The 13591-nt window shown below is 54.7% G+C and overlaps 1 protein-coding gene and 1 non-coding gene across 4 annotated transcripts in view; both read left to right on the top strand.

The window, feature by feature from the left end:
- The window catches only part of PTPRN2 (protein tyrosine phosphatase receptor type N2), a 1015036-nt gene that overhangs the window by 54932 nt on the left and 946513 nt on the right, over positions 1–13591 (top strand). The gene's annotated exons all lie outside the window — the stretch shown is intronic.
- Positions 399–478, top strand: MIR595 (microRNA mir-595). The gene has a single exon (NR_032720.1). It is a non-coding gene; the product is annotated as a microRNA mir-595 (primary transcript).

Here is a 13591-nt window from a genome sequence, read left to right as displayed (position 1 = left end):
TGCCGTGTGTCAGAGCGCAGCACGGGCCACGCTCTCCCTGCCGTGTGTCAGAGCGCAGCACGGGCCACGCTCTCCCTGCCGTGTGTCAGAGCGCAGCACGGGCCACGCTCTCCCTGCCGTGTGTCAGAGCGCAGCACGGGCCACGCTCTCCCTGCCGTGTGTCAGAGCGCAGCACGGGCCACGTTCTCCCTGCCGTGTGTCAGAGCGCAGCACGGGCCACGTTCTCCCTGCCGTGTGTCAGAGCGCAGCACGGGCCACGTTCTCCCTGCCGTGTGTCAGAGCGCAGCACGGGCCACGTTCTCCCTGCCGTGTGTCAGAGCGCAGCACGGGCCACGTTCTCCCTGCTGTGTGTCAGAGCGCAGCACGGGCCACGCTCTCCCTGCCGTGTGCAGAGGGCTCCTGCATGCGTTTAACACCAGCACACTCAGTATAGTCTTGTAAGGAGCAGGCTGAAGTGTGCTGTGGTGTGTCTGGAGGAGTGCCCGTTGCTGGTTTTTGTTTTATTGTTACGTGTTTTTTGCCATGTTCCATGCTGTTCCTCTAACCACATAATGTCCTGGGTTTTTGAGGTTTAGTGACTTTTTTGGTCTTTTCTTACTTTTTACCCATGTTTTTTCCTCTTTGCAGGATCAAAGTCGCATACAATAGCACCTTTATTATAACGCATGGTCCACCACACTCCAACTTCCAGTGTGGAGCCATCGGTGGAGGTTTGCTGAAAGCCTGAGCAAATCTCATGGCTCTCTCCTGTCTGCACGACGACTGTGGGGCACGTGACCGGAATGCTCTGATGCCTGTCTGACATCTGGGGCTTCTCAGGAGCCACAGGAGCCATACTGGGGGCTGACAGGTTCCTCTCCCAGTGTCCCTTATGGGCATCTGAGAGCCTGGCCGGAGAGATGTGACGTGGCTTGAGAATGGACAGAGGCCAAGAGCAGATAACAAAGCAAGGTCGTGCCCGATGAGCTGAGGATCTTTTTACACTGGGGGCGTGGACACCACGCAGGTGCTGGGCCAACCCTGAAGCGGTCTGCACCTCCCTCCAGCACTTTAGGGAGCCTCTGTTAACGCAGGATTAAAGTCTGTGGATGGACACGCCCCATCTGACTTCGTTGTTTTTTCAGTTTTCATTGTGGCAAAAACTATTCTAAGAATAAACTAAGCAGGTTTATCTGACCCTTGAGAAGGAAGGGCCCAAGTTGCTTTGGGTTTTTGCCTTCCATGTCCTTGTCAGTGGAAACCCCGAATGCCTGGGCTTCTCGGCGCACGTAAGTGTTTAGACGAGGGTTAGTGCAGTGGTGCGCTCAGCTTCCAGGTGCCTGGTAGGTTGGCAGCCAACGCGGCTGGGAGGAGGCGTGCATTTGTGTAAAATATGCTCCTGTTCACCACATTCTTTCTTAGGATCAGAGGGCAGGCGGTGGGTGATGGCATCGAGCCTGGTGTTTGGAGGTTGTTTTATGTGACACAGATTTCTTCACCTTTTTCTCCAAAGGTGATGGTCCAGCGGCGCGTCGGTTTTGTTCTTTCCTGCACCCGCTGCTGCCTCCTCCTCTCAGCTGGGGTGTTTCCATCTGCTGCCTTCCAGGAGGCTGCGCGTGAGACGTGGGCATCTGTCCACCACAGCAAACACCCGCCTGCCTCGTGAGGAGGCCTCACGGCGCCTTCCCCACAGGTGGGACAAGCTAAGCCTGGAGGGGGCTTTGCCACAGCCCTGGATCGTTCTCTTAGGGAACACCTGCTGTTTCTGTGCCACCCCTGGGCTCGCAGGCCTGGATCTGGATGCGGTTGGGGCCTTCCTGTGGCCCCTTTTCCCATCAGTTCATGGAGGGTGGCAGCCGCAGGCTTGAGCTCGACTCTGGAGAGGGAGATGTGAACTGACAGCCTTGGGTTCCCTTCCCCGGAGGGTCTCTCGGATGGCAGCATGGGGCGTGGGTAATGGGGTGTGGGTAATGGAGTGTGGCTGGGAAGCCGTTACCTGAGTGCTGTAGGGTGATGTGTCTGTAAATTTGCTCTCTCAGGCACGGTTTGGGGCAGCTGTTGGCCGGGCTATAACCTAAGACATTAAATTCAGTTCCCTCATCGCAGCTTAGGGCTCCTCTTGTTTTGAACACAGTCTGTTGTGGTTTGTTTCTGTTTGTGTTTGGCTGTGGACGATGAGTGGTGGCCGTGAGTTTCCCATGGATGCGCTCCACCTCCTGCAGGAGCTGCCTGGTCATTGTCCTTCTTTGAACAACTTTTCACAACAAACCAGCTCTGTCTGCAACTGTAACATGTCTTAATTATTTTGTGTTTTAAAAATTAAAAAAAATAGAGCACAGACCACCACCAGGTTCTCGACTTATGGATGCTAATGTCATGGCCTGAGGGAATGGTGCTGTTGAAATTATAAAGACTTGGTTTTAAATATCTCGTGTGTGTAAAGTTGGTTCCCTTGTGCTCTTCCCCTCCTGGCAGCACACGCTCATGCATGTGCTCACACATGCACACTCACACACACACGCCCATGTACATGTTCACACATGACACATGCACACACACCCATGTACATGTTCACACATGACACTCACACATGCACACACGCCCACGTACATGTCCACGCATGATACACACATGCCCATGTACATGTCCACACACAAAACTCACACATGCACACACGCCCATGTACATGTCCACACAACACACATGCACACGCACACACATGCCCATGTTCATGTCCACACATGACACACATGCACACACGCCCATGTACATGTTCACACATGACAACATGCACACACACGCCCATGTACATACATGTCCACACATGACAAACACACATACGCACATGCCCATGTACATGTTCACACGTGACACATGCACACACGTCCATGTACATGTTCACACATGACACATGCACACATGACACACATGCACACACATGCCCATCTACATGTTAACACACGTTCACACATGACGCACATGCACGTGTTCCCATGTACATGTTAACACAACACATACTTCTGTTCATACATGCCCATGTGCATGCCTGCACACAGTCACACACATGCACACACACACGCCCATGCACATGCTCACACATACACCCCTGCTCACATCACACATGACCATGAACATGTTCACACACACGCCCATGCACGTGCTTATATACATACTCACATGTGGCCACACACATCCTCATACAGATACATCCGTACACATGCTCACAGACAGACATGTGTATGTTTTGAGGTAACTTGATCACTGGCTCCCTCCAGCCTGGCATTCCCCTGCTCTGCTGAGTGAACATCCTTCCCGGAGCCTGCATGGGACCCACATGGCCAGACACCTCTTGCCTCGCCCCTCAGGAGCGGGAAGGAGTGGGTTCTGCCGTGAAACAGAACTTGGGAATGTGCATGTTTCTTTTCCTTTGCCACCAGCTCTTTGTGGTCTGGGTCATTCCAACCCCAGCATTCACTCTGTTTCATATGTTAGTGTAAACCTGCACACACACACCTCACATGGCACACATATGTGCACACACGGGTGCTCACAGGCACACGCTCTCACACGTGTGCTATAGCTGGTTCCATTGTGGGTTTTCTCTTCACTTTGCCCACAGCCCAGGAGAGACCCCCACCCCTTGCTGTATGTGTTCAAGTCGTGGGGTACCAGAGCTCCCTGTCCCAGTGCGTGAAACTTGTTCCTGGGAGTAGAGCTGAGTCTACGGCACACAGAGAGGCTGGCGTGGGATGTCCAGGTCCCCAGCATTCCCAGGAGCTCCTACAGAGCCTCTGAAAATTGCCACCTTCCCTCATTCAGTCCAATTACACTTGTTCTGTTTTCCTGATGTATCAGCATCAGTATTGAAGAGAAACAAAAAATAATTTTGGATTCAATTTCATTGCTTCACTTAATTATTACTGTAAAGACCTTGCTTTCCATTGCTTTTTATTGCAAACATGTGGCATTTAAATTGTATTTTGGATTGACAGACTTTGGTGGACTAGCCAGGGAACCAAATCACTGATTCCATGTTCTAAATATCTGACTTAATTCTACTTATTTGTGGGGGCAGCCTGCCCTAGAAACGGATCTCACTTCTCTTGCATTCTCTCTGTTTTCCCTCTTGGTTGTGACAGAAACTTGGAGCTAGGGTTTATTTATTTTTTATTTTTTATTTTTTTTGTTGAGACAGAGTCTCGCTTTGTCGCCCAGGCTGGAGTGCAGTGGCCGGATCTCAGCTCACTGCAAGCTCCGCCTCCCGGGTTCACGCCATTCTCCTGCCTCAGCCTCCCGAGTAGCTGGGACTACAGGCGCCGCCACCTTTCCCAGCTAGGTTTTTGTATTTTTTAGTAGAGACGGAGTTTCACCATGTTAGCCAGGATGATCTTGATCTCCTGACCTCGTGATCCGCCCGTCTCGGCCTCCCAAAGTGCTGGCATTACAGGCTTGAGCCACCGCGCCCGGCTGGAGCTAGGGTTTAAGTTAGGGGTGTGCACGTGGCATGTGTGTGGTGTGTATGGCATGTGTGGCGTGCACGCTTGTGTGTGGTATGTGGGATATGTGTGGTGTGCGTGTGTGGTAGTGTGCATATGTGTGGTGTGTGGTATGTATGTGTGGCATCTACATGTGTGTGGTGTGTGTGTGGTCTGTGTGTGGTGTACGTGTGTGTGGCGTGTGTGTGGTCTGTGTGTGGTGTACATGTGTGTGGTGTGTGGCATATATGTGGTGTGCATATGGGTACGTGGCATGTGTGATATGCACGTGTGTGTGGTGTTTGTGTGTGTAGAGGGAGATACTGAGAACTCATGCTGGTTGGGGAGGCCTGGGGAGACTGTGAGCTCGTCCTGCTCCCACCTGGCCCCTTCTGGTGACCACCCCTCCCCACAGTCCTGGGGCTGGTGGACGCAGCCCAGGTGTGGAGAGTGAGTGCTGTGTCCGCAGAGGGAAGCTGCTGTCATTCCCACACTGCATCTTTGCAGCTGATTGGAGCCCAGACTCACACAGTCCCCACTCTCCCCACATGTGATTCATTTTGGTCAAAAATACACAAAATATCTCATACAGAGCACTCTGTGGTTCCAGAGGCAGCGATGTGAGTTTGCAGCTGTGTGTGAGCTGTTACCATGACCTGTCGGTGCTGGCCGTGGTCAGCAGCACCTTCCCTGTCCGTGGGGGTGTCCTGGTGAGTCCGTCCTTCTGCTGGCCTCCCCTGGGCCTTCCCACCTTCCTCTGCCAACACAGCCGATGCCTGCTCTGGGGCGCGTCAGCACCTGCACAGCAGAGATGCCACGCATTCCAAAGCAAAACGGAGATGATTTTTAAATGTGAAAATATTCAGAAGTAAATATGCTCGCAGCGGCTCCTCCCATCAGCGTTAGCCCAGGACCAACAGCGACAGGCGCTTACTGCCCACCAGGTGCCGTGTGAGTGCTGCGGGGGTTCTAATGTCCTGTGTCCCAGGCATCGTTGTTATTGTCTGTCTGCCTGTCTGAGAAGGGGATTGAGGCATTTGGGGACCTGTCTCAGGCTGCAGAGCTGAGATTCGCCTCTGGCTGTGTGATCCCAAAGCCCCTTGGTGGGCTCGAAGGCCAGGCTGACTTTTGTGGCACACGTTTCCCTCGCAGTGCCGGCCCCCGAGGAGCCGGTGTTTCCACCCCTCATCAGCTCAGACTCAGGCTGCGTAGGAAACCCGATGCTGTGTCTTCCATTTCTGGCACTTTAATCCTTGTTTGCTTCCTGTTGTGGACTCTCCGAGGCCGGCGTCCATTGTGCACAGTTCTTTTTTTTTTTTTTTTTTTTTTTGAGATGGAGTCTCGCCCGGTTGCCCAGGCTGGAGTGCAGTGGTGCGATCTCGGCTCACTGCAAGCTCTGCCTCCCGTGTTCACGCCATTCTCCTGCCTCAGCCTCCCGAGTAGCTGGAACTATAGGCGCCCGCCACCACACCTGGCTAATTATTTTTTTATTTTTTATTTTTTTTGTATTTTTAGTAGAGACGGGGTTTCACTGTGTTACCCAGGATGGTCTCGATCTCCTGACCTCTTGATCCACCCACCTCGGCCTCCCAAAGTGTTGGGATTACAGGCGTGAGCCACTGCGCCCGGCCTAACGTGCGTGGTTCTAAATCAGCCAAAATGTAGGCATTCACAGGTCTGAGACAGCAAGAGAACCTGTTCCTGATACACCAGGCGATGCTCTGTAAATGCACGTTTCCCAGGGCGAGAGATGGCTGACTGGCTCGAGGGAGTGACTGGGTGGCCTGTTTTGGGACGTCACCTGGAGTTCATGCCCCATGGCAAACCTCAGCAGCATCTGGAGGCTGCCCAGGTGGCTGCCCCCGCCTGTCCTGCACCCAAGCTCGGGTACCCCCACCACACTGTACGAATGCACCTTCTCAGGAGCCTCTTGTTTAGGCTGATACCTCTAGAGCTCTGTGGAAACATGTTGTGTTACTTGGCAGCTGTTACACAGCCAGTTGCCAACAGCTTCACTGCTTAGTACACACCGACTTCTTCCATGTGCTCACACAACACAGGAACACCCAGGAGCCGCTCCTCGGCCATCCCTGCCTGCCGCCCACCCTGTCGTTCAGACTGAGTGTCCTGCTGAGTCCCTGTTGTGTGTTGGGCGGGACCAGAGATGGGCTTTAAACCAACAGTCATAGCACAAGGAACACAGGTGGTCCCAGCTACCAGGAAGGTGGTGGAGACAGCAGCACCGAGGCGCAGCTTGTGGGGCAGGTGAGATGTGGCTGGTGCTGATGGATCTGGGAGACGGGCAGGAAGGCCAGGGGTGCCTGGGGTGAGAGCTGGCGGAGGACAGCCTGGCCCCAGCCCCATGCACACAGACGATTGTGCTCTCTGCAGAGGTCTCGGTGAGGGAATGGCCAGCTTCGTGTGGCTGCTGTGAGGCCCCCACAGAGTGGAGCCCACACCTCAGAGCCCTGCCCTGTGCACACCCCCAACATGGCTGAGCTGCCAGGTGCTAGGAAGGACCAGCGGCCTGGGAGGGACACTGACTGCAGTCCCTGTAAACACAATGCCAACTCTGCGGTATTTTCAGAAGGAGGAGATGGAGAGGCCAGCCCAGGGCCTGGGGCTGGTGAGGCCTCCATGGACTGAAGCAGGAGGTCAGACGTCTTCCTTCACCTGCTCATCACATGTCTCTTGGCAGACACCGGCTGAGGATTTAGCATGTCCAAGGACTGGACACAGACGCAGGCTGGCCCCGTCTTCAGGGAGCCCCGTCTTCAGGGTCCACGGGGGGCAGACATGCTGTGAAGTGGCTCCAGCGGGCCGTGGCCCTCCCCCTAGGAGGCCCAGGACACGCCTCGCGGGGAGGAGGCCCGGGGGAGGTGAGGGCCAAGCCCACGGTGCGGGAAGGACGCAGGTGCATTTGCTCCCGGGACCGGGAGGCTGTGGGGTCCTCGGAGGGGTGCTCTCCCAGGCCTGAGCCAGGTCGGCTTGTGTGGTTTCTGCTCATGTCTCGACTCTGCTTGGGCTTCTGGTGATGTTTGTCACAAACCATAACCTGCATTGTTACAAGTTATGCCTTTGTGAAGGTTTGAGGAGGTTACCAACCCTACCTTTGTTGTGTTAGAAAGAAAGTGGCAGAATCCACTGTATGACTCGGCTCAGTCTCCATAACAAACCCCCACAATCCGGGCAGCTTCAACAACAGACGTTTCTGAATCCTGGAGGCCGAAAGTCCAAGATGAGAGCACGGCAGGGCAGGTTCCCCGGAGGCCTCTTCCCCTGGCTGGCAGATGCCGTCTCCTCCCTGTGCCTCACGGGGTTGTCCTTCTGTGCGTGTCTGTGTCCTCGCCTCCTCCTCCCTAAGGACCCAGACAGCCTGGATCCGGGCTCACCTGGTGACCTTGTTTTACTGAAATCACCTCTTTCAAGACCCATCTCCAAATACAGTCTGATTCTGAGGTACTGGGGGTCAGGACTTCAACGTGTGAACTTTGGGGTGCACAACTCAGCCATGACACCCACAAACAGGAAACGGGGTCAGGAATGGAGAACAACCGAGTCAGTTTCCCAAGTCACAGTCCAGCATGTCGGAATTCCGAGGCCGTGGCCAGCGGAGAGGCCTCCAGACCCTGTGTTTGTGGGAACATGGCTGCCTGTGCCCCGTCCTAGCTCAGAGTGGCTGGTGGTTCTCGTGAGCAGCAGCTCTACCTGGTTATCTCTGCAGCGTCACACGGGAGAGATGCTGCCCTGCCAAGCTCAGCGGGAAGGAATGGCGTCAGTTCCCTTCGCTGCCACAGGTGGGCAGGGAGGGCCTGAGCCTGCAAGAGCGCAACCCCTTCACCACACACAAGTGAGTCCTGCCCTGGATCCCACCGACGGTATCCCGCCAACACCAGGAGCCGTGTGTCTGCTGACGTGTCCCCCCCCCCCACCCAGCGCGGGCCCTTTCAGAAGCTGTAGGAAGTCATCGTCTCCTCAGGGGCTGGGCAGAGAGTCGCCGTTCCCACACAGCGCTGCCGAGGAAGGACTGCACAGTGCTGGCCAGAGAGGAGAGTAGGGGCCGGGCCGCAGGTCTGTGGAGAACCGAATAAGTGGGGGGCGCTGTCAGCTTGGAATGTTGAGACCCTAAGGCCTCAGGAGAGCTGGGTCTTCCTGTCAGGGCTCTGGGACAGGTCTGAGGTCTGTGAGGGGAGGCGTCTTCACCCCGTATCCACGGGGCTTTCCTCTTGCTGAGCCGGGAGCTTCTGCGCTGTCTGAGCAGAGCAGGGAGAGGTGGTTATGGAGCGGGTGCTGTGGAGAGAGACCAGCAGATATGTCCTGGGAGATGGGGGCATATGCCCCCGAGGGCTGCTTGGGAATGAGGAGGGCACATTAGACAAATAAATACTCACTGTGCATGAAAGGATCTTTAAAAATCCCCGTAATACGTGTGATTTTGCTGAAGAATAATTAAACACGGCACTATTAACACTCCATGCCCTAGGATCTCTCAGGAGGAAGGGAGGAGGTACGGTGAGCGCCTGGTCTGGGCCAGGGAGGCTGGGGTAGCCCCGGCTCGGGATTTCTGCAGAGCCCACGTCCAGCTGCAGAGCAGGGGGTGCGGAGCGGCTCAGCCTCTGTCTCACTTTCCGTCGTAAGTCTGGACGGGGCTGGCAGGCTGGAAACGCAGCCTGTGCACAGCCCGTGGCCCTTGGGGCCAAGCGTCCTGCCCATGCTGCCTTCTGCTGCAGCTTCTGCTCGGGTCTGACAGTTTTGTTTCACATTAGGGGCCATGTGTTCTCCTTGGCAGATGCCCAGTTTCCAAAATAGAGAAACTTTCACCTCTGGACCACTTGCCAGAGGTGCTTTTCCTTCCGGAGCGGTCAGGGCCTGCCTCACGCTGTGCTCTGCAGCCGGCTCCGGAGCCTGGAGCCGGGAAGTCCAGCACTGTGCAGGGCCTGGGACGCAGCATTTCTCGGCATGGAGGTCCAGCTTGAGGGTTCAGTCAAAGCCTTGCATCCTGAACCACAGTCTTCCATGGGCTGTCTTTTCGGAGGGTGCAGGTGACCGCTGCTGGGGCCACCCTTCAAAAGGCAGTGATGCTGGCACCAGTGGTATTGGCTGTGCTGGAGGAGCCCCCACGGCCTCATCGGAACTACAGTGGGCCCTGGACAACACGGGGCTGAACTGCACAGGGTCGTTTATTCACAGATCTTTCCAACCAAATATGGATCAAAAATACAGTATTTGAGGGTTGCGAAAGCCATGTGTACAGAGGCCGACTTTCTGTGTAGGCAGGTTCTGTGGAGTAGCTGTGGGACTTGAGTGTGTGACGATTTGGCATAAGTAGGGGTCCTGGGACCAATCCCCACCCCATGCTGAGGGTTAACGCCAATTTCTCCTGTAAAAACCCGATTTCCAAATGCAGTCACCTTCTGAGGCACTGGGCTGGGGACGTCCATCTAGGAGTTCTGGGTCTTGACCATAATAACCAACAGCTTTCCTCACACTCCTCAGCGATCCGGCTTCATTTCCCTCCACTCCAGGGCAGACTCACCGTTGGCACCATGGTGGCTGCTCCCTTGGCTAATCTCTCGTCCGCACCAGCCCTCACCGTGGGACCTGTCTTCACCACTCCTGCTGCTGAGGCTCACCCACCACCCCCGCCCCCGGTCACACTGGGGTTCCCCCGACCCCAGCCCAGCTGTAACCCGTCTGGCCCCTCCAACTTGTGCTTCCTGTGATGTCCCCTCCTGGACCCCAAGACCCACACCCCAGGCTCCTGCGCTCTTATCTTGCTCTTCTGAGACCCCATTTTCCAGTTTTCAAGATGTCAGCAGCCACTGTGTGCTGAAAATCCCTAAATCTAAGTTTCTTCTCATCCTCTTGAAGCCCATGGCTATTCTTGAATATTCCCATTTTTGGGTAACCTTTGTTCATCTCAGTCCCAGCACGTTCCAGGTGACCCTTGCTGCCCTCTCCCTTCTCACAGCAGGTCTGTTCTCTCCGGCTCCACATCTGCCACACATGGAAGCAAGTGTGTGGAAATGAAGACTTGGGCCATTAGAAGGAAGAACTCGTGACGTGAGCTGCTCTCAAGACAAGGAAAGCCAGTGTCCACGTGAGAGCCAGGAGAGACGCTAAGCCCCACGGACCGTACCAACCCCTGGGCTGGCTCTGGTTGTCCGAGTGCCTCGCGGACTCCAGACCGTGCTGATGCCCTCACTTCACCTCGATCTGTGTCCACAAACTGCATCTAGCCGCAGCAAGGTGCATGTTGTAAGTGTGCCTGGTCATGAGGGGCCTGGTTACAGAGAGCGATTCACTGTGCACACACAGTGGTGCCAGAACACACCTTGCACACGCACCGTCCCGGATAGTCCACCGTTCCGACGTGGACCTTCCTCCTGAACGGTCCACCGTTCCGACGTGGACCTTCCTCCTGAGCCAGCACCCAGACAGTCCGCCATTCCAACATGGACCTTCCTCCTGAACGGTCCACCATTCTGACATGGAGGCTGAGCCAGTACCCGGACAGTCCACCATTCCGACGTGGACCTTTCTCCTGAGCCAGCACCAGGACAGTCCACCATTCTGACGTGGACCTTCCTCCTGAGCCAGCACCCCGACAGTCCACCATTCTGACGTGGATCTCCCTCCCGAGGCAGTACCCGGACAGTCCACCATTCTGACGTGGACCTCCCTCCCGAAGCAGTACCTGGACAGTCCACCATTCTGACGTGGACCTTCCTTGTAAGCCAGCACCCCGAAAGTCCACCATTCCGACGTGGACCTTTCTCCTGAGCCAGCACCAGGACAGTCCACCATTCTGATGTGGACCTCCCTCCCGAGGCAGTACCAGGACAGTCCACCATTCCGACGTGGACCTTTCTCCTGAGCCAGCACCAGGACAGTCCACCATTCTGACGTGGACCTCCCTCCCGAGGCAGTACCCGGACAGTCCACCATTCTGACGTGGACCTCCCTCCCGAGGCAGTACCTGGACAGTCCACCATTCTGACGTGGACCTTCCTTCTAAGCCAGCACCCCGACAGTCCACCATTCCCATGCAGACCTTCCTCCTAAGCCATTACCTGGACAGTCCACCATTCTGATGCCGGCTTTCCTCCTAAGCCAGTACCTAGACAGTCCATTCCGATGTGGACCTTCCTCCTAAGCTAGTACTCAGCGTGCTGCTCCTGACAAATCATTCATCAACTGATTTTGGAGTTATTGCTTCAGTATCTTGCTGGTTACTAATACATTTCCTCATTGTTAAATTTAGATGCAGGGAGAAAAAACAATTTCCAGAAATAATTCACCCAGTTGGGAAGCCAGACACCTAGTTCTGTCTCTAACTCAGCAACTAACTGTGTGGTTTTGGGTGAATCACAGCCCTGTGAGTTGGTCTAGACATTTTCTCAGGTCCTTTGGGCAAGAATACAGCCAGCCCTGCATTCCTCAGGCTGTGCCTCCGGGGAGTCAACCAACAGAGGACTGAAAGTATTGGGGAAAAAATATAAAATAACAATACAACAATAAAAATAAATAAAACTACAGTATGACAATGCAGACAGCATTCCAGCTGCGGCGGGAAGTCACTGCTTCTGCAGTGCTGAGTACCTCGCACAGAGGGAAGTCACAGAATAGGGTCCCGGCTGCAGCACTTGGAATCCTGCTGTGGGGGAGATAAGAAGGACGTGGCTGAATTCTCCTGTTCCTTGGCTGGGTGAGATCTCGGCCGGGCCCTCATGGCCTGCAGGGTGCCTGTGGTTTGCTCAGCGTATCCCAGTGTATCCTGCTGAATCTTTGCTGCAGCCTCGTGAGAGTGAAGAGGCTGGGGTTACCGATCTCGGGCTCAGACCTGGAAACCAGGACGTGCTCACTGTGGCCTGGCTGGGCGTGGCCGAGGCAGGGATTAGGATTTTCTGACAAGCAGCTACCCAATCATTCTCCGTATGTTTGTTTCTATTGGTAATACAGTTGAAAAAAATCCAGGAGCTATATGGTCTTTTCTAAAAAACCTGTAAGTGCTACTTTAAATGGTATTATCACCACGCACAAAGCAGCGGAAGGCCGCCCAGAGCTTGGAAGTCGGGGTTGGGGCCACTGTTGCTCCTGGCGGAAGGACGCCTTCTCTGGAGATCCTGCTCCGGGACGGTTTCTCCAGGGGCCTCAAGCTGAGCTGAAGGTGGAGAACCTGCTTCAAGCATCCAGGAAAGTGTCCACCGAAGGGCATGAACTATTTTAAATTGTAGTGGCAGTAAACATGGAAACACCATGTAGAGGGACATAAATAATAATTTTCAGGAAAAATAATTTATCAGAGTCCGTTTCATTGCTGAAGGGGGAATTTCACAATAGTGGAATTTCACTCACCTTTCCACACCTTCCCACCCTAGAAGGGACGGGGTGAGACGCAGGCTGCCGACGCTCCTTCTTCAAGATCCCGAACTGTGTTTTTCTTAGGGGGTGGAAGCCTTTCTGCCTCCGTGTCAGGGCTCCCCCTTGGAAGGGGAGATGAAGGGCCCACTCTGTGGCCAGAAAAGGCTTTTCCTTCCTTGGCATTGCGGTTGTTTTGTTAAAAGAAATGACAAGTTTGAGTGGGGGACATCCCCGGGATTTAAAAAATCCCTCTGTGTTGCGTTGGAAAAGCTCATTAAATTGAAATGTTTCCCATGGCACATGTCCTGTTCAGAACTTGTGTGTTTGGCAGAGTAGTCACTGCACTGAACAGGAAAGCTCGGTTTCGGTCTAATGATAGTAAAATTGGAAAATGCAAGGAGAACAGATGGGTGTCGCTTGCAGTGCGACCGTGCTGGCGTCGCGGGGAAAGTGGAGAATTTCCATGCCGTGGGGGAGGCATTGGGTAACCCTTCTTCCCTTTTTCTTCTTTCTGAGGTGAGTCACTTCTCTCCCTTGGCAGCTTGGGATGGGAGAAAGTCCTTACGTGGTAGGAAGCAGCATCAGCCGCGTTGGAGAAGAAGGGCGCCGTTCTCCCGTGGGGACGTTGTGTGGCCACTAGATTCTTGAGCGTCTTTAGAATGAAGGTCCGGAGTCACCCAGATCAACATGGAGAGTGCCGGAGAGTGATGGAGAGTGCTGGCCCATCCCCTCACCTTCAGAACCACCCATGCAAAGCAAAGGCTCAAACACAG

The sequence above is a fragment of the Macaca mulatta genome, chromosome 3 (genome assembly GCF_049350105.2).
Source record: "Macaca mulatta isolate MMU2019108-1 chromosome 3, T2T-MMU8v2.0, whole genome shotgun sequence".
Classification (NCBI taxonomy): Eukaryota; Metazoa; Chordata; class Mammalia; order Primates; family Cercopithecidae; genus Macaca; species Macaca mulatta.
This window is presented reverse-complemented; position numbering and strand designations above follow the sequence as displayed.